The sequence below is a fragment of the Schistocerca cancellata genome, chromosome 1 (assembly GCF_023864275.1).
Source record: "Schistocerca cancellata isolate TAMUIC-IGC-003103 chromosome 1, iqSchCanc2.1, whole genome shotgun sequence".
NCBI classification, from domain to species: Eukaryota; Metazoa; Arthropoda; class Insecta; order Orthoptera; family Acrididae; genus Schistocerca; species Schistocerca cancellata.
In genome coordinates this window covers 605,322,643-605,349,162 of record NC_064626.1, presented here as the reverse complement: position 1 = coordinate 605,349,162, position 26,520 = coordinate 605,322,643, and the positions used below count along the sequence as shown (strand labels likewise).

Here is a 26,520-nt window from a genome sequence, read left to right as displayed (position 1 = left end):
AGATGAAAACAAGGGGAGTGCAGCTGCACAACAGTTGTGTGAAGTCAAAGCTTATGTATCAGATCAGTGAGCGAAGTATGTTCAGGCGCAGGCTTGTAGCCATAATCGTCGTGTTGCTTGTGGGGTACCACATCGGTAACAGAAATCGTCTGACCCACAGACCAGAAAGACGGCATAAATATGACCGCGACCCGAAATGTCTGCAACTTGCTGCGTCGTATGAAGCTGTCAATAATCCACCATACCTGTCTATCGGCGACAACTCTGGTTTTATTTGGGCTTATCTTTGAACTGCTTTTGCTATCCATACAACAACTTCGGCTTTGGGTTACGTTTTGTTTGGACTCGCACAATGAACAGACGCTTCGATGGCACCTTCGATCTAGTGCCATTCGTATTAGCGCTGGAATGTAACTTCTCTACGTTTTCCAAATACTCTTCTTGTGAATTACTTCGGTGTTCAGCAAGAATGACAGCACAGAGCACCAATTATACGGCTGTACCTGTGATTGTCAGTACAAACAGTATTCGTGCACACCAAGCGAGGCAGCACAAAAAAAAGTTAATTCTACTCGTAGCACATACCGTTCGAAATGCGCATAACAGTGCAAACTAGACGATATTTCGAAAGGCAAGTTCCCCGTTATTTTTGAGTGCTATGTTTTACTTTACATGGTGCCTCGGCAGAGGCTCTGAAGTAAAGTGTAATATTTAGCTTCTGCGTATTGGCAGTCCTAATGATCAATATAAATAAGGAAATACGAAGTTGTTCATAGAAGAGTAAAATCCAAGTTATGTTTCCAATTACAAAATAACAGTAAGTGAACATGAGATGTTGCATCACATTCTTCAGCAAGGAACAGTAGCGTGAGGAAAGTAACGCGTAGCGACTCGCGACGTCGGCAAAGAATTAAAACGTTTAATCTTCTGATGTGTCCCGGAACAAGTATTTCGTAAAGAGCCGTATTGTAAGGATTGGCTGACGCCACCTTCCATTTGTCCTTACGAGGAAGTCAATGCCTCGGCCTTACACAAGCAATATCGGATCGGATCTCTAGTTCCAATCTCGGCTCAAATGTTTTCCATCAATTTAACGCGAACAGAGAAGATCTTGCCCGGTATCTCGTTCCGTATCGTATCGTATCGAGGCCTTTGTCACGGGCTGCTCCCAAGCAGAAAATACGAGCCAACCAGGAAAACGGGTTGCAGTCGACTCCTGCAGAGCAAAAGGTCGGCTTACACTCAAAGGCACTCACACAAGCACTTCCCGGTATTCCAGACTCCTGCTGCTCAGATGCTTACAAATGTATACACTACCTTCTCCTTTGCTGCAGCTACTTCTCATTCATTTGGTAATAAATCACTAATACGACGACCAGACAGAGATATAACGTTACAAAAGACCGAGAAATAATTGCAACGCTAACCTAAAGACGTAAGTTTGCTACAAAACTCTCCGGGTGGGAGAGAATGAAGCCAGAGGAGGCCTACCCCCAAAAATCACGAACATACGGGAGTTTGCCAATTTTTCAAGAAATAAAGCTGTAAAACAAACGAAAGGGACAAAATATAATCCCGATTTGACGCCCACATTCAGTCTAGTTTCCCATTCCACATCAAGAAACGTAATTGAAGAAAATTAATGTCATTTCTATAGATGACTGAGGGTACAAAATATTCCTCCAGATCAATTACACAAAGATACATAAAATTCGAAATGTTCTAGAGGAACAAAAACACTGTTAAGATATGCCCTCTGTAGGGAATTGAGAAACTTAAGGAATATAACACAGAAATGCTTCCGTTGGTGAAGCGATAGGTTATGAGGAATTAGACATGGAAAATTACCATAATGAAATTAGCCAAAAATAAAAAAGAGGTAAACAAAATATATTCGAGCAAATCTCTGAGGATAAACAAAACTGCAGTTATATTCCTATGTCTGTGGTGCCAGTGACAGAGGTACTACATCCAGTTTGTGTTAAAGTAAACCCAAGAAACTCTTCAATGTTTTAAAAAATTTTCTTCACTGTCGCACATTAAGTCAGCGGCAAGTCTTTGACCTTTACTATAAGAAACTAGATAAAATTACTTCAAAATGTAAGTATCGAATTTTGACAAATTATCTACTGTGTGTTTGTAGGCTGCCAACGACTATGTCCATTTCCGTAAAATTCATCTGAATTCTAGAGCAATTCGTATTGTAATATGATGAAGCAACGTCCTCGCTAGTGCAAGTAGCCTTCAGCAGGGTGTGTCGTATGACGCATCCTGAAGAAGAACGCCTGTGACAGTAGCCGGCACCTTGGTTGGTTGGTCTTCAACCCACAATAATGATATGAGAGCTACTTCTTGTTCACACAAGAACATAGGACAATATATTAACCGTAAGTGTCTATGCTGCTCCCAAACACTTTACGTAATGCATTATTTTCGACTTATCTAGAGTAGTAGTAGCACATAATGCCAGTCACAGCTAACAAATGTGATCGCAGAAGTTTTATGTTGTTCATTTCGAAATACCGGAGATTGCAATGAACAAACAAGAATGCATCCAAAATTTTCAGCAGCATATGTGATCCATCGTACGTCGCCATAAAGTATAAAAAGTGTAAAACATTTAAAATGTGTTTTGACAAGCGTCAGGACTTTTGAGTGACTGCAAAATTACGTAGAATTCGAAAAATGGATAATCTAATAGTGGTACAGTATAACAATTACCAAATCATTTGTGACTTAGCAAACGGCGAGTTCAATACGTTTCGCAGTCAATTTGCGTTTTTAACAAGTTTCACTTTGTCCTGATACTGTTTATCTGTGACTCACGAACTGGCGACAAAATAAGCAATTAATTTCGTGTTTCATATTTCTGACTGAAATGCATGTGGACGGAACAGTGCATTATAGGCGCTGTGGACATCTATTTTTCTTTCCTAGTTTCAAAAATAACATTTTGCTTTCCTTGGATTATCAATGATAAAAGATTTTATGACTTTCTCCGTGATGTTATCTAATGAGAGTAGTGTATGTATGTGGACACTATAGTGATGAAAATAAAATCAAGTAGATGAACAGAAATGTCAGCGAAGGGTTGGAAATAACTGATTATCTCTTACCTGGAACACCTCTTATTTGCAGCGCACACGAAGGAGGGCGGCTGCATAATCCGAATCAATGACAAAAAAAGGCATCACGGATTACGAAGGTGCATTGTTATTCAGTGAAATTGAATTATGTAGCCCGCATCTCGTGGTCGTGCGGTAGCGTTCTCGCTTCCCACGCCCGGGTTCCCGGGTTCCCGGGTTCGATTCCCGGCGGGGTCAGGGATTTTCTCTGCCTCGTGATGGCTGGGTGTTGCGTGCTGTCCTTAGGTTAGTTAGGTTTAAGTAGTTTTAAGTTCTAGGGGACTGATGACCATAGATGTTAAGTCCCATAGTGCTCAGAGCCATTTGAACCATTTGAATTATGTTGACACAGATTTCATGTAACGTTCTTGTTAAACAGCTTTAGTCCTCAAGCTATTAGTGATTATAAATTGTCGAACAACTAAAATGCACACAAAAACAGTCATGTGTAATGAAAATATACCAAAGTGCCTATCGCTGGCTACACTATAAACCAATCGGTGTCTAAAGAAATCTATTTAACTGTTGTCTGATTTACGGGCAGAGTATGCAACCAGGTGTGAAGTCTAACTTCCCGTTTATTCTGCATGCTTTATCGTGAATGTATGAACAATTTGCTCTGTCTCATCTCCACACAAAATTTACACCCATTCGATTTTGTAGATGTATTATGATGAGAAGGAGTGCCACTTGCAACATTTTAGGTACACGAGTGTGCGTAACTTAAGGACAAAGATAGCTTTCTCATGATGCGTCACTGCCAAGCAACGTCTCGATGAAACTTAGACCAGAGATGGCAAGAACTGCTACAGTATAGCACAGAAGGCAACGGAAAACAAATACACGGTGACATGAAAAGAAGGGACACTTCTATTCAACGTCAATAAGTCACAGCGATTTATGGTGGTCCCCGGATATTAAAAAAGGTGGGACGTGATTCTTGATCACCACTGACGTCAATGCATTCTCTGCAACGTGCTCCCATACTGGCTACTAGGCTGGTAAGGGGTTTTGTGATAGGGCGGTTGACAACCGCTGACTGTCGTTGGTGCTATAGACGCGCCTCAGGACATCTCTCCAAGGCATCACACGCGTGGTCGATGGAATTTAATTCGGTGACGGGCAAGTTAGCCCGTTTGTCAAATATCCTCTCTTTCCAAGAGCTCCTTCGCCTACACAATGCGTTGCGGTCGTGCGCTGTCATCCTTAAAACCAAAGCCAGGTCCGATTGCTCTCACCGAGAAACGCACATAGGGACAGAGTGTCCAGTTACGTTGACCGGTCTGTGCACCCTCTTCAGAGATTTGAAGGTTAGTATGCCCAAACACGTTATGATTCCCCACAGCCTGACACCAACAACACCAAAACGATCGTGTTCGACAATGCTGCACGTACCGTTGTAAGTAGGCTGTTTAGGTTTTTATGTTAGTAACGCCACGTAGCGCTCTGTATGAAAATCACTGACTGTGCTGTGTGCAGTCTGTGGCTGGTTTGCATTGTTGGAATATTTGCTATTGTAGTGTTGCGCAGTTGGAGGTGAGCTGCTAGCAGTGGTGAGAGAGATGGTAGAATTTTGAGAGTGGACGATCTGGATGTGTGTCCGCCAGAAAAAGGAAATTTGTATGACATGACTTTTGAACATTATTAAGGTAAATACATTGTTTGTTCTCTATCAAAATCGTTCATTTGCTAACAATGCCTATCAGTAGTTAGTGCCTTCTGTAGTCAGAATCTTTTATTTAGCTGGCAGTATTGGCGCTCGCTGTGTTGCAGTAGTTCGAGTAACGAAGATTTTTGTGTGGTATATGATTCATGAAAGGTATATGTTATTGTTAGTCAGGGCCATTCTTTTGTAGGGATTATTGAAAGTCAGATTGCGTTGCGCTAAAAATATTGTGTGTCAGTTTATTGATGATCAGAATAAGTAAAGAGAGAAATGTCTGAGCACGTTCAGTTTTGCTCAGCTGTCGGAAAATCAAATAACGTAAGAGTTTTATCAGCACAGATATTCTTAATTTTCCAAAGGGGACGTTTCATAGTACCCTCATAAGGTGAGAGGTAGGAACACGTAATGCACACAGGAACTTTGTCGAAGGTGAGGCCGTTTTGGTGATTCAGATGTAATGGTATGGGGAGGCATTACGTTACTCACTTCCAAATCTTCGGGCAGGGTCCACTCACCGTTCAGTTTTATTGTGACACTGAACACCTTCAAAAATGTTCAAATGGGACTTAACTGCTAAGGTCATCAGTCCCTAAGCTTACACACTACTTAACCTAAATTATCCTAAGGACAAATACACACACCTATGCCCGAGGGAGGACCCGAACCTCCGCCGGGACCAGCCGCACAGTCCAAGACTGCAGCGCCTGAGACCGCTCGGCTAAGACCCGCGCGGCTGTACACCTTCCCAAAGTGCGTCTTTTCAGGGATGAATTAGGTCTTGACTTTCTGTATTTGGGTTTCCTAACCATCGCGGAATACCGTTCTGCATTTAGCTAACCAAGGACGTTTCACGACCTTTCCTCACAGCTTTACTTCCGCCAGTACCTTAACTCCTACCTTCAAAAGTCTACTGAAGTTCTCATGCACTCCTTGCGAGACTGGCACTACTGAAAAATTCAGTCTATATTCCGCTATAGAGTGAGGAACTCTTTCTGGAATCATTCCCCTAGACTGAGGCTAACTTCCTGCGCAGATCTTTACTTCAATTTGGGCTAGTTTCGCAATGTATGCAGGAGGACTTCTTTGAACTTTGGAAGGAAGGAGAAGCGATAATTGTTCAGTGAAACTGTGAGGGCGGATAGCGAGCCGTCATTGCATAGCTCTGTTGGCAGAGTACATGCCCACGAAGCCTAAAGGTCCCATGTTGGAATTCCGTTTAGGCACACAGATTTAATCTGACAAAAGGTGCCAAATTAGCGCACACTCAGAAAGTTCAGGATTATTCTGTGAAGTTGTTGTGAGACTTTATGTAAGCAGAAACAGATCACCAACATCTTTAATGCGTCAAAACCTGTAGTGTGAAAGAACTACAGAAGCCATACTATACAAACTGCACGAGAGCCGATTTTAATATCGAAACGAGGAGTATAATAATCCAGCTAATTAACCTGATGGTTATTTTATTTCCAGTTAATTAAAAACTGTAAAACTATTTCCGAACACAGTCGCAGCGTAAAAATAGACAACATTTGCATCGTTAATATTTACAAAGAGACTAGGTGAATTTTCACCATTTACTTTTTCAGCGTTTCCTCCTGGCGGTGAGTCGGAACAGAATCGTTGCGAAGAATCGCATTACAATATCGCAAGACTAATCCGGGAAACAATAATCGACTACGCCTGTGCTAGCCTCATGCGTTGGTAATTATACAAATAGACTAATATTAACGCGCGCGCCTCTATTATTAATGCACGAGCTCTGGCCGCCATATAGGATTCGGATAATTACGTACGGAAGCGGAACAATTCGGCGCGTGGATATTTAATGTAGGGACGAGAGGGCACTAGTTGCTGCTGAATCTGAAGCAGTCTCGCCGCCGTTATAATGAACTTTCTGTATCTGCCCTAACAGCTAATTGCCATGCCAAATTACACTCATTATTCAATGAGCAAAAATATGGCGCTGAGCGCCGGTTCGGCGCTACAGCCGTGATTAGCAGGCTTAGAGAGGCGTATTAGGGGATTTATGGCACAATTTCCTGTCACTGTTTATCTGGCCGAGCGGACCGTCTGATTTACTCGCCAATTTTCCCAGCGGCCGGACTGAAGCGCCGAGATTGGTCTCTTCCATCGTGTGCAGAGGTTCGGAACGGCAGCCGTGCGTGCGTCGCGCTGCAGAGAGATCCACGCCGACAGGCCATCGTTTTTATGCCATTTGTTGTCTTCAGTGTGGCTTATACGTGAACAAATTTGTCACACGAATTTTATTGCAAAATGAACCAGAGCGCAGACATTCTTTCCTGTAGATCACATCCTTTCATTTCCTTCTTGTTTTTAGCTTATGAGATTATGGCTCTGAGCACTATGGGACTGAACTTCTAAGGTCATCAGTCCCCTAGAACTTAGAACTACTTAAACCTAACTAACCTAAGGACATCACACACATCCATGCCCGAGGCAGGATTCGAACCTGAGACCGGAGCGGTCGTGCGGTTCCAGACTGTAGCGCCTAGAACCGCTCGGCCACTCCGACCGGCATGAGATTATGGAAATGATTAAGAATCGATGCATAGAAAGCAACTACTAAGAAACCGGTCTTATGATTTTTTTACCGTCAAGAGCACTCTCTCAATTAATACTTGTAAAAAACATTGGCTGAACGACTGATTGCCGGCCGCTGTGGCTGAGTGGTTTAGGCGCTTCAGTCCAGGAACCGCGCTACTGCTACGGTCGCAGTTCCGAATCCTGCCTCGGGCATGGGTGTGTGTGTGATGTTCTTAGGTTAGTTAGGTTTAAGTAGTTCCAAGTTCTAGGGGACTGATGACCTCAGATGTTAAGTTCCATAGTGCTCAGAGCCATTTGAACCATTTTGAACTACTGATTGGTAGAGAGCAACTTCTCGTTGAGCAAGTACTGCTGTATGTGAGACTTTAACTTTCATGAAGATACTCTAGATTAACTGGTTGGTTTTGTGTCATTAGCTGCCCATGTGTAAGGAAAAAGAATTGACTGTTGATATCACAAATGTTCAAATGTGTGTGAAATCTTACAGAACTTAACTGCTAAGGTCATCAGTCCCTAAGCTTACACACTACTTAACCTAAATTATTCTAACGACAAACACACACATCCATGCCTGAGGGAGGACTCGAACCTCCGCCGGGATCAGCCGTACAGTTCATTACTGCAGCGCCTGAGACCGTTCGGCTAATCCCGCGTGGCGACTGTTGATATCGAGGGAGAATAAATACAGCCTAATATTAAATTATAAGTAAGACATTACAGTGTAGTAATTAACAAATAGTAGCTGTATGGTAGTTGAAAGAAAGCTGCAAAGGTTTTGGCTCTCGTTATAGACATGCGGTTTCAGTAACGTAAAACTAATAAAAATGAAGAAGTGCTGCCTGTGTAGAAACACCACAATACTGTCGTGTTGTGATATCTACGCTGGACTGTCCACGGAGCTGGGGAACAAGCCACTTCTCGGTCAGAAGACATCATCGAACAAGAAGAGAAATAAGGTTGCCTCTTTTCTTTGCATTTACGACACGTAAAATTGAAATTAACAGCGTCTGAGCAGAAGAAGATCCAGGTGAAATGGAAGGTGGATGAAGTTAAAAATAGGAATGCGAGCTAAATGAGGATATGTGCGGTATACTGTATTGAACACGGTGGAAGAGGAATTTTGAGTCAATGCCAGGTCGACTAGGTCTAAACCACTCCTAAAAAAACTACTTTTGTAGATGGTCACGGCTGTGCAGAGAGAGGGGCTGGAAATGAATATTGAGAGAACAGTTGCAGAGTGAAAATTCATTCTGGAAAGTTCTAGCACGCCGCACGTACCTAAGAGTGAATGACTTCTGGTTGCGGTCGCAATTGGAAGCTGGTATGATGCCACGGAAGCGCTCCCATACACGGACCAAAGGAACGTTACATAGTCACGAAAAATACAGAGCTTCGAGGAATAATGTAGTTCATCAGAAGCCGGGCGCTGTGCTTTCTGGTGCTACGCTCCCATGCGTTTGTTTGACGTGGGAGTGACCTCCCATTACTGACTGGGCCGACCGTCACACATTTATGTTCCGATAATTATTTGGTGGCACCTGAAGATGAAGCTTTATCTTCGAAACTGGTAGTGGAATAAATTAAGAAAATATTGGAAACTATAGCGGATTTTTATGCTATAAATGTGGTTTTTTAATGTCAGAAAATATAGAAGCAACTGTAGTACCCCTCACTCGAATTGCCGCTACAGTGTCGCCTTACAACTGAGGCATGACACCTAGTAACCTATTTAATTTACAGTGTGCGTTGGATGTGATAAAGCAGACAGCTTTCATGGGGAGAGGGGGAGGGGGAGTGTAATGTTGTCATTGTGTGTTCCTAAGTAATACCTTCCCCCTGGACTGGCCACCTGCCGCATGCAGGATGTCCGTTGACAGCGTCACAGCCAGGTGCCTGACACGGGAACGAATGAGCTTGCAGTAACATCGGTGTATAAATCCCGAAACTGCTCTTAAACTGCAGAAAATGGCGATCCCGAGAACTGCATTTTTGCGTGTGAATAGTTTAAGTTGGCACCCTTTGGTGGGCGGAGCATTTTTAGTGACTTTTCCACTAGGTTCCGGGCGTTCGGTGTCAAGTTGAGTTTATCCCTGTTCCTTTTTTTTTTTTTTTACACACACACACACACACACACACAACGCTGTTTCCACGGCTCAGTTTCGCTGTCATCGCGGCGGAGGGAGCGCTGCAGTTGAAGCGGATGTCAGGCCACGCCTCGTATTAAGCGAGTCGCAAAGCCTGGCCTGATACCTGTCCAAAAGCGACGCTTTGTGTGCGCAAACGCGGCTGCGTGCAGATCCAAGAGACACGATCTACATTTAAATTTCTTCCGCGAGTGTGACCATCACTGAATAATCTGTTAGCTGTCACTGTCTGTATAGAGGAAATGTTTTTTCGGTTCGAGTTTTATGAATGCGTTAAATATATTCCTGTTAACCCTACATATCAGAGGCAAATCATTTTGAAATATGTACTCGTATATTAGAAATACTGCGTGATATTAACACATCTACCAAACTTTGTAATTTAGAAATTGTCATAACAGATGTCATATTGTCGGACTTTTATGACTGTATTAATCATGTACGGTGAAATGGAACCTCACCAGTCTTTACTTTATGAAATGGTGTAATGTTATCAGAGCCTTGGAAGGTTTATTCACTTGTACAGATCTTCAGATATGAGTGAAATACGAGGATGCTAATGCCACGCACTGTGCCATGTTGTGTGTAACACGTAACGTAGTCACAGAACTACAATGGTGTGCAAAATTTAGGGACGAAAGTAACTTACGCGCGATGTGGCAATCCTAAGTAACTTAGCTCGATGAAACTTGGAACATACATACAAAGAACTGCTACAATATATGAGAGAACGTGTCTGAAAGAAGTACGCAAAAGAAAAGAACAGAAATGACACTTTAAGTGAAAGAAATAATTATACAGAAGTCACCGGCATTCATGATGGACCCCTGAAAATTATAAACGGTAGAACAAGATACTTACAGGGAGTGTGATTACAACGGCAATGCAAACTGTACAATGTACACCCACGCTGTCCGGGAGGTCGGTAAGAAAAGCTCTTATACGTTAGGATGTACCGTTCCCACATCATCGCAGTTGATAGCTGCTGGACGGTCTTTCATACATGTGAACGTACTGCAATGCATATCCACAACAATCACTTAATAAAGGCAAGGCCTCCGGTCCAGGCTCTATACCAGTCAGGTTCCTCTCAGAGTATGCTGATAAAATGGCTCCACATTTAGGAATTATATACAACCACCCCGCTCACAGAAAGATCCGTACCTAAAGACTGGAAAATTGCTCAAGTCACACCAATACCCCAAAAGGGAAGTAGGACTGACCCGCTGAATTACAGGTCTATATCACTAACGTCGATTTGCAATAGGGTTTTGGAACATATACTGTATCCGGACATTATGAAGTACCTCGAAGAAAACGATTAATTGACTCATAGTCAGCACAGATTCAGAAAATATCGTTCTTGTGAAACACAACTAGCTCTTTATACTTTTGAAGTAATAAGTGCTATCGACAGAGGATGTCAAATGGATTCTATATTTTTAGATTTCCAGAAGGCTTTCGACACCGTTCGTCACATGCGTCTTCTAATCAAACTGCGTGCCTACGGAGTATCGCCTCAGTTGTGCGACTGGATTCGTGATTTCCTGTCAGAAAGGTCACAGTTCGTAGTAACAGACGGTAAATCATTGAGTAAAACATAAGTAATATCCGGCGTTCCCCAAGGAAGTTTTATAGGCCCTCTATTGTTCCTGATCTATATTAACGACATATGAGACAATCTGACTAGCCGGCTTAGATTGTTTGCAGATGATGCTGTCATCTACCGTCCTGCAAAGTCATCAGATGATCTAAACGAGCTGCAAAATGATTTAGATAAGATATCTGTGTAAGGATGTAGAGGCTTATCTCACTAGGGGTAAGATAGATACTGCCTACAGGAAAATTAAAGAGACCTTTGGAGAAAAGAGAACCACTTGCATGAATATCAAGAGCTTTGATGGAAACCCAGTTCTAAGTAAACAAGGGAAAGCAGGAAGGTGGAAGGAGTATATAGAGGGTCTATACAAGAGCGATGTACTTGAGGACAATATTATGGAAATGGAAGAGAATGTAGATGAAGATGAAATGGGAGATACGATACTGCGTGGAGAGTTTGACAGAGCACTAAAAGACCTAAGTCGAAACAAGGCCTCGGGAGTAGACAACATTCCATTAGAACTACTGACGACATTGGGAGAGCCAGCCCTGACAAAACTCTACCATCTGGTGAGCGAGATCTATGAGACAGACGAAATACCATCAGTCTTCAAGAAGAATATAATAATTCCAATCCCAAAGAAAGCAGGTGTTGACAGATGTGAAAATTACCGAACTATCAGTTTAATAAGTCACAGCTGCAAAATACTAACACGAATTCTTTTTACAGACGAAAGGGAAAACTGGTAGAAGCCGACCTCGGGGAATATCAGTTTGGATTCCGTAGAAATATTGGAACACGTGAGGCAATACTGACCTTACGACTTGTCTTAAAAGAAAGATTAAGGAAAGGCAAACCTACATTTCTAGCATTTGTAGACTTAGAGAAAGCTTTTGACAATGTTGACTGGAATACTCTCTTTCAAATTCTAAAGGTGGCAAGGGTAAAATACACGGAGCGAAAGGATATTTACAATTTGTACAGAAACCAGATGGCAGTTATAAGAGTCGAGGGGCATGAAAGGGAAGCAGTGGTTGGGAAGGGAGTGAGACAGGGTTGTAGCCTCTCCCCGATGCTATTCAATCTGTATATTGAGCAAGCAGTAAAGGAAACAAAAGAAAAATTCGGAGTAGGTAGTAAAAGCCATGAAGAAGAAACAAAAACTTTGAGGTTCGCCGATGACATTGTAATTCTGTCAGAGACAGCAAAGGACTTGGAAGAGCAGTTGAACGGAATGGATAGTGTCTTGAAAGGAGGATATAAGATGAACATCAACAAAAGCAAAACGAGGATAATGGAATGTAGTCGAATTAAGTCGGGTGATGCTGAGGGAATTAGATTAGGAAATGAGACACTTAAAGTAGTAAAGGATTTTTGCTATTTGGGGAGCAAAATAACTGATGATGGTCGAAGTAGAGAAGATATAAAATGTAGACTGGCAATGGCAAGGAAAGCGTTTCTGAAGAAGAGAAATTTGTTAACACGAGTATAGATTTAAGTGTCAGGAAGTCGTTTCTGAACGTATTCGTATGAAGTGTAGCCATGTATGGAAGTGAAACATGGACGATAAATGGTTTGGACAGGAAGAGAATAGAAGCTTTCGAAATGTGGTGCTACGGAAGAATGCTGAAGATTAGATGGGTAGATGACATAACTAATGAGGAGGCATTGAATAGAATTGGGGAGAAGAGGAGTTTGTGGCACAGCTTGACGAGAAGAAGGGACCGGTTGGTAGGACATGTTCTGAGGCATCAAGGGATCACAAATTTAGTATTGGAGGGTAGCGTGGAGGGTAAAAATCGTAGAGGGAGACCAAGAGATGAATACACTACGCAGATAAAGAAGGATGTAGGTTGCAGTCGGTACTGGGAGATAAAGAAACTTGCACAGGATAGGGTAGCATGGAGAGCTGCACCAAACCAGTCTCAGGACTGAAGACCACAACAACAAACAAGATATCTGTATGGTGCGAAAAGTGGCAATTGACCCTTAATAAAGAAAAATGTGAAGTTATTCGCATGAGCTAAATTTCAATTACACGATAAGTCACACAAATCTGAAGACTGTAAATTCAGCGGAATACTTAGAGATTACAATTACAAATAACCTAAACTGGAACGATCACATAAATAATATTGTGAGAAGAGCAAACCAAAGACTGCGACTCATTGGCAGAACACTTAGAAAGTGCAACAGATCTACTAAAGAGACTGCTTACTTACACCACGCTTGTCAGCCCTATTCTGGAATATTGCGGTGCGGTGTGGGATACGCGTCACGTGGGACTGACGGATGACATCGAAAAAGTAAAATGAAGGGCAGCTCGTTTTGTATTATCGCGAAATAGGAAAGATAGTGTCACAGACATGATAAGTGAATTGGAGGAGTGGCAATCATTAAAACAAAGGCGTTTTTCGTTGCGACGGGATCTTCTCATGAAATTTCAGTCACCAGTTTTCTCCTCCGATTGCGAAAACATTCTGTTGGCACCCACCTACATAGGGAGAAGTGATCATCACGAAAAAAATAAGAGAAATCAACGCTCGCACAGAAGAATTTAAGTGCTTGTTTTTCTCGCGTGCCATTCGAGAGTGAGGGGATGATGATATTTGGTTTGTGGGGCGCTCAACTGCGTGGTTATCAGCGCCCGTACAATTTCCCAACCTTTGCTCAGTCCAATTTCGCCACTTTCCTGGATGATGATGAAATGACGAGGACAACACAAACACCCAGTCATCTCGAGGCAGGTGAAAATCCCTGACCCCGCCGGGAATCGAACCCGGGACCCCGTGATCGGGAAGCGAGAACGCTACCTTGAGACCACGAGCGGCGGACGCCATTCGAAAGTGGAACGGTAGAGAGACAGCTTGAAGGTGGTTCATTGAACACTCTGCCATGCACTTTATTGTGAATAGCTGAGTAATCACGTAAATGTAGCCGGCCGCGGTGGCCGAGCGGTTCTAGGCGCCCAGTCCGGAACCGCGCGACTGCTACGGTCGCAAGTTCGAATCCTGCCTCGGGCATGGATGTGTGTGATGTCCTTACGTTAGTTACGTTTAAGTAGTTCTAAGTTCTTGGCGACTGATGAGCACAGATGTCAAGTCCCATAGTGCTCAGAGCCATTTGAACCATTTTTGAACGTAGATGTAGATCCACACATGCTCGATGGGATTTAAGTCGGGGGAACGGGTAGGCCAGTCCATTAGCCGAATATTCTCTCGTATCAAAGGTTCCTCCATGCGCGCTGTTCGATGCGGGCGAGCATGGTCACCCATAAAAATGAAGTCAAGACCTAATTCATTCCTTGAAAAGACGCACTTTGGGAAGGAGTACAGTGTCACAATGAAGCTGGCCGGTGGGTGGACCGTGCCCGAAGATTTGGAGATGAGTAACGTTATGCCTCCTCATACCATTACATCTGAATCACCAAAACGGTCTCGTCTTCGACAAAGTTCCTGTGTGCATTACGTGTTCCTACTTCTCTCATTATGAGGGAACGGTACGTGCAGCCTTACCGAACACGATCGTTTTGGTGTTGTTGGTGTCAGGCTGTGGGGAATCGTAACGCGCTTGGGCATACTAACCTTCAGATCTTTGAAGAGAGTGCACAGACCGGTCAGCGTTACTGGACACTCTGTACCTATGTGCGTTTCTCGATGACAGCAATCGGACCTAGATTTGGTTTTATGGATGGCAGCGCACGACCGCATCGCACTGTATAGGCGAAGGAGCTCTTGGAACGAGAGGATATTTGGCAAACGGGCTAACTTGCCCATCACCGAACTAAATTCCATCGACCACGTGTGGGATGCCTTGCAGAGACATACTGCAGCTCTACACGCACCAACGACCAGTCAATCGCTGTGGTGACGAGATTGAACGCCCTACCACAATAATTCTTTACCAGCCTATTACAGTGTACAAAATTTGTCAGGAGTGGATGCGTCGAATGTGGATGATAAAGGTATCAGTGATAATGGTTCATATGGGAACTACTTAAGTATTTTGTATTTGGGATACGTTTGGTTCAGACAACTCTATTTACGTCATCACGCTTAAATGTATCTCAGATGTGCATTAAAAGCTGTGAAAATTGTGGTCCCATCTTACTGTATTACGTTGATGCATGTACATAATATATACAGGGTGTAACGAAAAGAATCATCCCATTTTAAAAAATAGTAACTATTATGTTCTTTGAGATATGTGCATGAACGATATACTGTTGGAAAGAGAAATTCTCGAGTTTATCATCGTTCCTGCTAGGTAGCAGCAGTGTGTGTCTACTTCAGTTCTAGTAAAAATGGTGTCGGGTCAACAGAAAGCGTTTTGTGTTCTACGTTTTGCGCAGTGCAGGTCAGTAATAACAGTTCAGCGTGAGTTTCGTACTAGGTATGTTGTGGATCCTCCTACAGCACAGAGAATTCGACGATGGCATGAACAGTTCCAAGAAACAGGTTGTTTGTGTAAAGACAAATTGCCGTGCCGTCCTTGAGTGTCTGACACAGATGTCGAACACATCCGCCATAACTTCACAATGAGTCCTCATAAATCCGTTCGCCGTGCAGCTCAACAGCTCAACATGCCCCCGATGTCCGTCTGGCGTGTGTTGCGTCGACATTTACACATGAAGCTATACATAATTCGCCTACTGCAAGCTCTTCGTGAAGGTGACAAACAACAACGTGTGGAGTTGATGAAGGTTGCTCGGGTCTCCAGCCGGGTGGTAGCGTTGATATCTCGCGGTTTTCAGCAAAAGATGGATAATATGACACTTCCCGAAACGTCGCGAGATATCAACGCTACCGCCCGACTGTACGCCCGAGAAACTTTCATCAGCAGTTTACGCCGGGAAAGCCTACACTCACATTAACAACGTGTGGAGTTCTCTAATTTCGTTCTTGATAAGATGGAGGATGACAGTTTTCTTCCACGCTTAGTATTTAGTAACACGACAACATCCCATTTAAATGGAAAGGTGAACCCTCATAATGTGAGAATATGGGGTACAGAACAACCACATGAAGTTGTACAACATGAGAGGGACTCTCCAAAATTTAATGTGTTTTATGCAGTTTCACGGGAAAAGATGCATGGTCCAATTTTCTTTGCCGAGAACACTGTTACAGGAAACACGTATCTAGATATGCGTGAGAACTTTCTTTTCCCACAGTTGGAGACTGATTCCAACGATTTTATTTACCAACAGGATGGGGTCCCGCCACACTGGCATCTGCAAGAGCGGAAATGTTTCAATCAAAGGAGTACTGACCGATGGATCGGCCGCCTGGACCAAATGATTCGGCCTTACATTACTGGTTTCCAAAGTCACCGGACCTGACTGTAAGTGATTATTTCTCGTAGGGGTCTATAAAAGTGCGTCGGTTACGAACAACAATGAATGAACTGAGACATCGCATAACAGCAGCTGTGGAAGCTGTAACTCAAGACATGCTCGCTGCAGTGTGGGAACAGTTTGAATACCGGTTTGACATACGCCGTGCATCTCAATGGGGGCATACTGAACACCTATGAAAAGGTACGGAAAAAACATGTTGAGTTTTCCCGTTCATCAAAAAACAAAATTCGTTGCATATGTTTATTAGTTTCAGAAATGTAGACGTGCCAAATCGGATGATTCTTTTTGATGTACCCTGTATTTTTCGTAATCGTCGTACCTTCATTACACAGAATGATATGAGCCATGTGGCAACAATATTTTACATACAATGGAGAATTTGTTGTAATAGGATTACAACGTGTGTCACGACTGCTTATTTATCGTAGGTGAAATCGTAATTTTGACAAATGTTGAAGCAGAGAATTTTGTTATAAAGTCTTAAAAGAACTGATATATTCACAGTGTAATCTAATGAGTACAAATTCTCCTCTGTATATAAAGCATTGTTGTCACGTGGATCTGATCATGCTGGATAATGAAGGTAATACAGTTGCGAAAATATGTCTTATGCACATTCACTAACATAATACAGCAAGGTGAAACTACAATTTTGACACTTTTTAACGCAGATCTGAGGTACACTGAAGTACGATGACATAAACAGAACTGTTGAAACCAAACTAATCGTAAATACGAAATATGTACGTAGTTACCATGTGAACTATTTATCACTGATACATTTGTTACCTACATTCGACGCATCCACTCGTTCACTGTAATATGTGGCTCGTCAAAATGGATAAATCCAAAAACAAATCAGCCAATAAATAATTAGTAGCATTGGTGCAAGCTTTTACAACTCTCTTTTCTGCAATATTTGAGAACTACATGACGCGACGTACTGAAAACGTTTTTAAGCCGTGTCCAAAGACGTCACGAGTATTGTAGTACGAAACATCTTAACTATAACTGAGTCTGCACATGGCTGTTCCAGTGTGAAGGAAGCCAACACATATACAATAAAATGGCGGTAACCCCCATACTACAATTTGAAAATGACCAAAAACTGCAACATAATGGGGCCAGGAGAACATTTCTTCCTGTTTTTGCGAACTCGGACGCAACGCAGCAGTGTGCATCCCCCGACAGAAAAAGTCCATGTCGCCAACTTGAGTGCGGATGGCATTGAAAACGGTTTCGGCCAGCGGAATATCTTGACCTCCTGGCGTTCAAGTTGAGGAACACGTTGTGGCGTCAGTTCTCCGAACCCAGGTGGAACTAGTGTCCCTATGCGATGTGGCTGCAGCTTTAATTTGAAGGCAACGGCCCCAAACTTCTACAGATTCCACAGTTGACAATTGATGGTTGGGGTGACAACATCACAGTCACAGGTAGTCTGTGTAAACCAGTTACGTTGGTCACTGACGCATCGTGAATACAAATGGTGTTAACCCCTTCAACATCAGCTAAGACCTGAAGGTGATGCACTGAAGCAGCGAAACTGGTAGCCACCCAACAAATGACATCATAAGGACTGCTGTAGGTGTTCTTACATAAGCGAACGGTCGAAGACCCCTAGCCCTCCAATCACAAAGATGGACACACAAAAGTTGTGCTGTTAGTTCGAGTGGAGCAGAGTATTGTACAACGAATCTCTGTTAACAGTTCTGATGCGAATGCCACGAAGTGCTTCCTTCGTCTAAGGCATCAAACTGAAGTCCCTAGGGTTTACGTCTGGAGAGCGTGTTGGGTGGTACACCACTTCCCAGGCACACCGATATAATAAATCAGTCACAACAAGCACCAGATGCGCCCGAAGATGGTCCTGCAAAATGATGGGCGAGTGATGCAGACACTGAAGCCACTTTTTTCTCAAAGCTGGTTCAAGAATGAACAGCTTAAAGAAAGGAGCGGCAATTATGTCAACAGCACCTGTCCATCATTTCGCAGGACACTGCTCTGGCACATCTGGCGCACGTTCTCACTGCTTTGTTCGATCGACGTGACTGGGAAGTGTTGAAGCACCCATCACACTATCAGGATTTAAGCTCTTGCGACTTCGATTTGATTCGCAAATTGAAGGAACCGCATCACAGAATTCGTTTCAGGAACTGAAGGTTAGCCGGCCGCGGTGGTCTAGCAGTTCTGGCGCTGCAGTCCGGAACCGCGGGACTGCTACGGTCGCAGGTTCGAATCCTGCCTCGGGCATGGATGTGTGTCATGTCCTTAGGTTAGTTAGGTTTAAGTAGTTCTAAGTTCTAGGGGACTTATGACCTAAGATGTTGAGTCCCATAGTGCTCAGAGCCATTTGAACCATTTTTGAACTGAAGGTTAATTAATAACCCCAAGAAATAGCACACGTTACACTCACACACCACGGCGCTTTCCATAACATACATACTAGTTATAGTGTTTTTGTAAATAGAGTTTAGAAATATTAACCCGTAAATTAAACTGTAGCGAACGACGACTGCAAGGCTCGAATTAGTTCCGATGCTTTCAGACCAGACTGGCTCTGGCAGGGTAACATTTCTCTCTCTGTTTTTATCCAAGTCAATCCTATCGTCTGTCATGTCTCCTTAAACTGAGGTAATTTTTGTGTTTTATTTTCTTTCAATTTCCTATGTATTTTTAGTTTGTTATTACCTCCATTGTAATTGTTAAAACAATAAGTGCTGTTTGTAATATGGAAAATGGTTTGTAATCTAAGCTGTAAAATGAACTACCTGTTATAAAATGTAAAGCAACAGGTTTCTAAATGTGCGCTAAATCAAATCAAAATCTTTCGTTTCAGAACTGATACAGAGATTCATCGGGAGATGGCTGCTCCACTCGACCTACAATATGTGATCAAAAGTATCCGGACACCCTCAAAAACATACGTTTTTCATATTAGATGCATTGTGCTTCTACCTGCTGCCAGGTACTCGATATCAGCGACCTCAGTAGTCATTATGACGTCGTGAGAGACCAGAATGGGGTGTTCCGCGGAACTCACGGGCTGCGAACGTGGTCAGGTAGCTGGGTGTCACTCGTGTCATATGTCTGTACGCGAGATTTCCACACTCCTAAACAACCCTAGGTCAACTGCTTCCGATGTGATAGTGAAGTGGGAACGTGAAGGGACACGTACAGCACAAAAGCGTATAGGGCGACCTCGTCTGTTGACTGACACAGACCGCCGACTGTTCAAAAATGGCTCTGAGCACTATGGGACTTAACTTCTGAGGTCATCAGTCCCCTAGAACTTAAAACAACTTAAACCTAACTAACCAAAGGACATCACACACATCCATGCCCGAGGCAGGATTCGAACCTGCGACCGTAGCGGTCGCGCGGTTCCAGACTGTAGCGCCTAGAGCCGCCGACTGTTGAAGAGGGTCGTAATGTGCAATAGGAAGACACCAACCCGACCATCACACACGAATTAAAAACTGCACAAGGATCCATTGCAAGTACTATAACAGTTAGGCGGGAAGTGGGAAAACTTGGATTTCGTGGTCGAGCGGCTGCTCATAAGTCATACATCACGACGGTGAATGTCAAACGACGCCTCGCTTGGTGTAAGGAGCATAAACATTGGATGATTGAACAATGGAAAAACGTTGTGTGGAGTGACGGTACACAATGGAGTGGTACGATGGCAGGGTGTGGGTATGGCGAATGCACGTTGAGCGTCATCTGCCAGTGTGTGTATTGCCAACAGTAAAATTCGGAGGCGCTGGTGTTATGGTGTGGTCGTGTTTTTTATGGAGAGGCCTTGCACCCCCTGTTGTTTTGCGTGGCACTATCACAGCACAGGCCTGCATTAATGTTTGAAGCACCTTCCTGCTTCCCACTGCTGAAAAGCAGTTCGGGGATGGCGATTACATCTTTCAACATGATCGAGCACCTGCTCATAATGCACGGTCTGTGGCGGAGTGGTAACACGACAATAACATCCCTGTAATGGACTGGTCTGCGCAGAGTCCCGACGTGAATCCTATAGAACACTTTTGGGGTGTTTTGGAACTCCGACGTCGTGCCAGGTCTCACCGGCAGACAACGATACCTCTCCTCATTGCAGCACTCCGTGAAGAATGGGCTGCCATTCCCCAAGAAACCTTCCAGCACCTGATTGAACGTATGCCTGTGAGAGTGGAAGCTGTCATCAAGGCTAAAGGTGGACCAACACCTTATTGAATTCCAGCATCAGCGATGGAGGGTGCCACGAACTTATAAGTCATTTTCTGCCAGGTGTCCGGATACTTTTGATCACATAGTGGATCAACACAGATGGCGCTGCTAAGGGTATACTATGGCTTTCAAATCACTGGCAACGTGAAACTTCCTGGCAGATTAAAACTGTGTGCCCGACCGAGACTCGAACTCGGGACCTTTGCCTTTCGCGGGCAAGTGCTCTACCATCTGAGCTACCGAATCACGACTCACGCCCGGTACTCACAGCTTTACTTCTGCCAGTACGTCGTCTCCTACCTTCCAAACGTTACAGAAGCTCTCCTTCGGTCAGGCACACAGTTTTAATCTGCCAGGCAGTTTCATATCAGCCCACACTCCGCTGCAGAGTGAAAATCTCATTCTGGAAGCACTGGCAACGTGTTATACATAATGCAATGACTCTGAAGGGCAATAGGTCTTGGAAATGTATCTTTATTGCCTAAGTTGTAAATAATAGTTGCCACAGTTAAAGTTCCAACGGTCCGGTTACTGAAGTAAGTTTCTGAACGAACCACCAGACCATATTTTTTTTTTTTTTCGGTGAAGAAAAAACACAGACAGATTATGACCAAGCTACTTAAAGAAATTAAGAGCAGGTTGGGAGGTTAGAATGATACGGAAATTAGAGCCTTAGACGAGCTTAATTAAACAAATATATTCACTAAAGTTCTGGCGTTCGTTACGGACAGAGCTGGCTGTCTCCACTAGTATCCTGAGTCAAGTGCATATGAGAAGCCCGGCCGGCAGACGCCGGCGGCTGCGGCGCCCCTATTGTGTGCCCGGCGGAGTCCCCAGGGCCGAGATGCGAGCCACGGCACCTCGTCACACGAGAGCCGAGCTTCCCACAAAAGCACACACCGTCTCCCTGCTCACATCACCCAGCACCTTCTCGCTGCAAGCTACGGTAGTCTATTGTATTCGGCCACCCATTACAGAACAACATGACCTAATGGTGTCACCAGGCTTGCGCTAACCCTTACGTTCGCCAAAAGTATCAGAAAATACATGTAGGCATCAGATTCCCTTCGTACTAGCAACCGTAATTAGCCTTGGCCTCTCGCTTAATTACCGTGACTATGACCAAGCTACTTAAAGAAATTAAGGGCAGGTTGGGAGGTTAGAATGATACGGAAATTAGAGCCTTAGACGAGCTTAATTAAACGAATATATTCACTAAAGTTCTGTATAAGAGACACTACCAGTAAACTAAAACTGTTATGATTACTTCAAAAATTAATTATGAAACGTTAGATGAACATAGTCTGGCTGATTTGCGCTCCGCTTTAAGCAAAACCAATTTCCTCACATATCTCAATATTCGTGGTATCACATCTCCAGAACTACACTGAAGAGCAAAAGAAAATGGTACACCTGCCCAATATCGTGTACGGCCCAAGCGAGCAGGCAAAAGTGCCACAACACGACATGGCCTGGACTCTACTAATGTCATAAGCAGTGCTGGAGGAACTGACACTGTTGTGTCGGCAGATTAGCCAACACAACGTACCTAATTTAGAGAGGAGGCCGAAATGCACGCGTCGACTCACGCAGGCTGGCGTTAGGTCTGAAACAGGATACGTAATGAATGCTATAAAGAAAAGTACGTAGCTGCTGGAATACTTAACTTTAATCCATCATTTTTATACAGCATTCTTGATGATACAAGTGAGACTCTCTCTAAAAATGGTTAATGGCGCCTTGCTAGGTCGTAGCCATGGACTTAGCTAAAGGCTATTCTAACTGTCTCTCGGCAAATGGGAGAAAGGCTTCGTCAGTGTAGTCGCTAGCAAAGTCGTCCGTACAACTGGGGCGAGTGCTAGTACGTCTCTCTAGACCTGCCGTGTGGCGGCGCTCGGTCTGCAATTACTGACAGTGGCGACACGCGGGTCCGTCGTATACTAGCGGACCGCGGCCGATTTAAAAGCTACCACCTAGCAAGTGTGGTGTCTGGCGGTGACACCACAGACACCATGAATCCTGCAGGGCTGTCCATAAATCCGTAAGAGTGCGGGGATTTTAATCTCTTCTGAACAGCGCATTGCAAGACATCCCAGATGTGCTCAGTTATGTTCGTATCTGGAGAGTTTGGTGGCCAGTGAAAGTGTTTAAACTCATAAGAGTGTTCCTGGAGCCACTCTGTAGCAATATAGAACGCGTGGGGTGTCGCATTGTCCTGCTGGAATTACCAAAGACCGTCGGAACGTACAATGGGCATGAACGGATGCAGGTGATCAGACAGGATGTTTACGTACGTGTCACCTGTCAGAATCGTATCTAGACGTGTAATAGATCCCATATCATTCCAACTGCACACGCCCCACATCATTACAGAGCCTCCACCATCTTGAACAGTCCCGTGATGACATCCAGGGTCCATGGATTCATGAGGTTGTCTTCATATCCGTACACGTCTATCCGCTAGACACAATCTGAAACGAGAGTCGTAAGATCAGGCAACATATTTCCAGTCATCAACAGTCCAATGTCTGTGTTGACGGGCCCAGGCGAGGCGTAAAGCTTTGTGTCGTGCAGTCATTAAGGGTACACGAGTGGGCCCTCGGCTCCGAAAGGCCATATCGATGATGTTCCGTTGAATGGTTCGCAAGCTGACACTTTTTGATGGCCAGCAGTGAAACCTGCAGCAATTTGGGGAAGCGTTGCACGTCCGTCACGTTGAATGATTCTCTTCAGTCGGCGTTGGTCCCGTTATTGCAGGATCTTTTTCTGGACGTAGCGATGTCGGAGATTTGATGTTTTACCGGATTCCTGATATTCACCGTACAGTCGTGAAATGGTCGTATGGGAATATCCCCACTTCATCGCTACCTCGGAGATACTGTGTCCCATTGCTCGTGCGCCGATTATAATACCACTTTCAAACTCACTTAAATCTTGATATCCTGCCATTGTAGCAGCAGAACAGCTGCGCCAGACACTTGTTGTCTTATGTAGGCGTTGCTGACAGCAGCGCTTTATTATGCCGTTTGAATACGCATGCATGTACCAGTTTCTTTGGCCCTTCAGTATATGTGTCGTTCAGTGATTTAATTTTCCAGGTACGTTCAGTGTTGTATTTAGTTACAGTCAACAAAGCGTGTTGCAAATAGAGTTAGTAATGAAATTGCTGGTGCTGACATTTCACTGTGCGCCATTTCTAGTTTTCCCCGCAACTAAACGTTTATGATCTCATATCTTCTGATGTATGCGTCATACGACCGTGTAATTTTGCTGGTACTATAAGTGGTATACATAGGTACTTTCTGTAAACTGTGTTGCGAACACAGTTGATAGTAAAGAAGTAATAAATTAAAACGTCGTATCTGATGCTGAAGAGTTACTGTATAAACAGAGAATATTTAGTAACCAATAAAACTTTTTTCTCTCATCATTTCGAAGGGATGACAGCGACAAAACGTTCCGTTAACGTTTCAAATTTTGTGTCAAGTTTGCTGGAACTCACTAAGTGCTCTCATTCCCAAATACTGGATGGATGAAGTGTGCGCATTTGCACGCTGTTTTTACATTGTCTCAAGACGTGCTGTCAGTTGCTAATAGCAATATTTTTCTTACTGTGTTGAATTTTTAACATAAGATTATACCTCTCAATCAGCAGATTATGACAGCCTTTTAACTCCTTAAATTCGGTAAATAATAACGCGTACTGAAAATTAAATTTTTATTGGTCCTATAAGCCGCTCGATAGGCAACCTGAAACTCAAACTGAGATAGTACTGAAATCAGCGAGGCGTGCTCAGCCTCAGCAACTTTTACAGATTATCGGGCTGGCTTTCGATACTCGTTGCACAAAAGATAATGGCGAGCGAGATCATTTAGCATTACCTTTATGATATGGTTTTGGCCGTACCTCAGGTCATCATCGTAATATCTATTACTCGAGTTGTCGCAGCTAGCGAGCAACACGATGCTACAATGATTTACTCGTCAAACGCTGTCAGCCTTTCCTGAATTTGTGGGGCTTTTTAGGATCACTAGGACCACATGCCTTCTAAACTGTCCTTGTAGCCCGCAGTCTGAAACTATCGTGGAAACGCGTGCCAGTCTCTACAAGGTGGTAAAAAAAATAATAAAAAAATAAAAAAGAGCTACTTCCCACCTCGGGTGCTACTCAAAACCGCTGCTACCAAGGAAAAACAGACCAAAGCAACACAGCTTTTTATGGGCAATCTTTTGCAATAGTTCTGGAAGTAACCACTCACGAACGTAAAGCTACTCTGCGCTAGCGTATTTTAACGGCCATCTTCAACTTGCAAGTACATTCCTGCCACTAAAAGCGTTAAACTGCAAGGACATGATTTAACTGAAATAGCTATCATGGTACTAACAAGTAACTTACATGTAGAAACCGATTCAAAAAAAAAAAATATATATATATATATACCTATGTACCGGGTGATCAAAAAGTCAGTATAAATTTGAAAACTTAATAAACCACGGAATAAAGTATATAGAAGAGGTAAAAACTGACACACATGCTTGGAATGACATGATGTTTTATTAGAACAAAAAAAGACAACGTTCACATAATGTCCAACAGATGTCGCTGGACAGCAAAATGTCAGTGACTCTGCAAGACAATCGTGTATAAAAGGAGTTGTAATGAGAGAAAGAATCATATGCGCCGGCAGTCGCAGCTTGTTGACGTTACCTGAAAAGGCGCTTTTAGTGAAGCTGTATTATCAGAATGGGGAATGTGCTAGTTCAGCGTTACGATCATATCGCCATAGGAAGGGGATTCGAACGAGTGAAGGTCTGTTGACAAATGCAGCTGTGGCGAGAATGATTTCTAAGTTCGAAGCCACGGGTTGTTTAGACGCTAGACCCCCGTAGTGGCCGACCGAGCACAAGGCGTAATGCTACTGAGACAGTTAAGGAAGAAATGTAGACTGTAGCGGGTTCGTCTATAACGGGGAAGTCAGCGCTCGTGCAGTCTCACGTCGCACCGGCATTCCATACACTACTGTTTGGTTGGCACTTACGCGTACCCTCCGATGCTATCCGTACAAAATCCATCGGCATCATGAACTGATACCTGGTGATTTAGTGAAGCGGAGGGCATCTGCGGTGTGGGCGTTTCAAAAGGTGGCAAAGATGACGATTGGTTGAGTAACGTGTTGTGGACCGACGAAGCTCATTTCACACTCCGAGGGTCTGTCAACGCCAACAACTGCAGAATTTGGGCTACCGAAAATCCTAGAACTGTCGTGGAAACTCCACTGCACGACGAGAAAGTCACGGTATGGGTTGGATTTACCACATCTACCGTTATCGAGCCTTTTTTCTTCGAGGAAATGCGTAATTCTGGTTTTTTAACTGCTATCGTGACGGGTGAGAGGTACGCCGATATGTTACAGAATCGCATCATCCCCAGCCTGGCTGATAAACACCTGCTGGAACGTACGATGTTTATGCAGGATGGCGCTCCACCCCATATTGCTAGACGCGTGAAAGATCTCTTGCGCGTGTCGTTTGGTTATGATCGTGTGCTCAGCAGCCACTTTCGTCATGCTTGGCCTCCCACGTCCCCAGATCTCAGTCCGTGCGATTATTGGCTTTGGGGTTACCTGAAATCGCAAGTGTATCGTGATCTAACGACATCTCTAGGGACGCTGAAAGACAGCATCCGACGCCAATGCCTCACCATAACTCCGGACATGCTTTACAGTGCTGTTCACAACATTATTCCTCGACAACAGCTATTGTTGAGGAATGATGGTGGATATATTGAGCATTTCCTGTAAAGAACATCATGTTTTTGCTTTGTCTTACTTTGTTATGCTAAT

General features: G+C 43.8%; 1 protein-coding gene across 2 annotated transcripts in view; it reads right to left on the bottom strand.

The window, feature by feature from the left end:
- Window positions 1-26,520, bottom strand: part of LOC126182543 (leucine-rich repeat-containing protein 4-like) — a 1,045,219-nt gene that overhangs the window by 355,780 nt on the left and 662,919 nt on the right. The window lies entirely within an intron of this gene.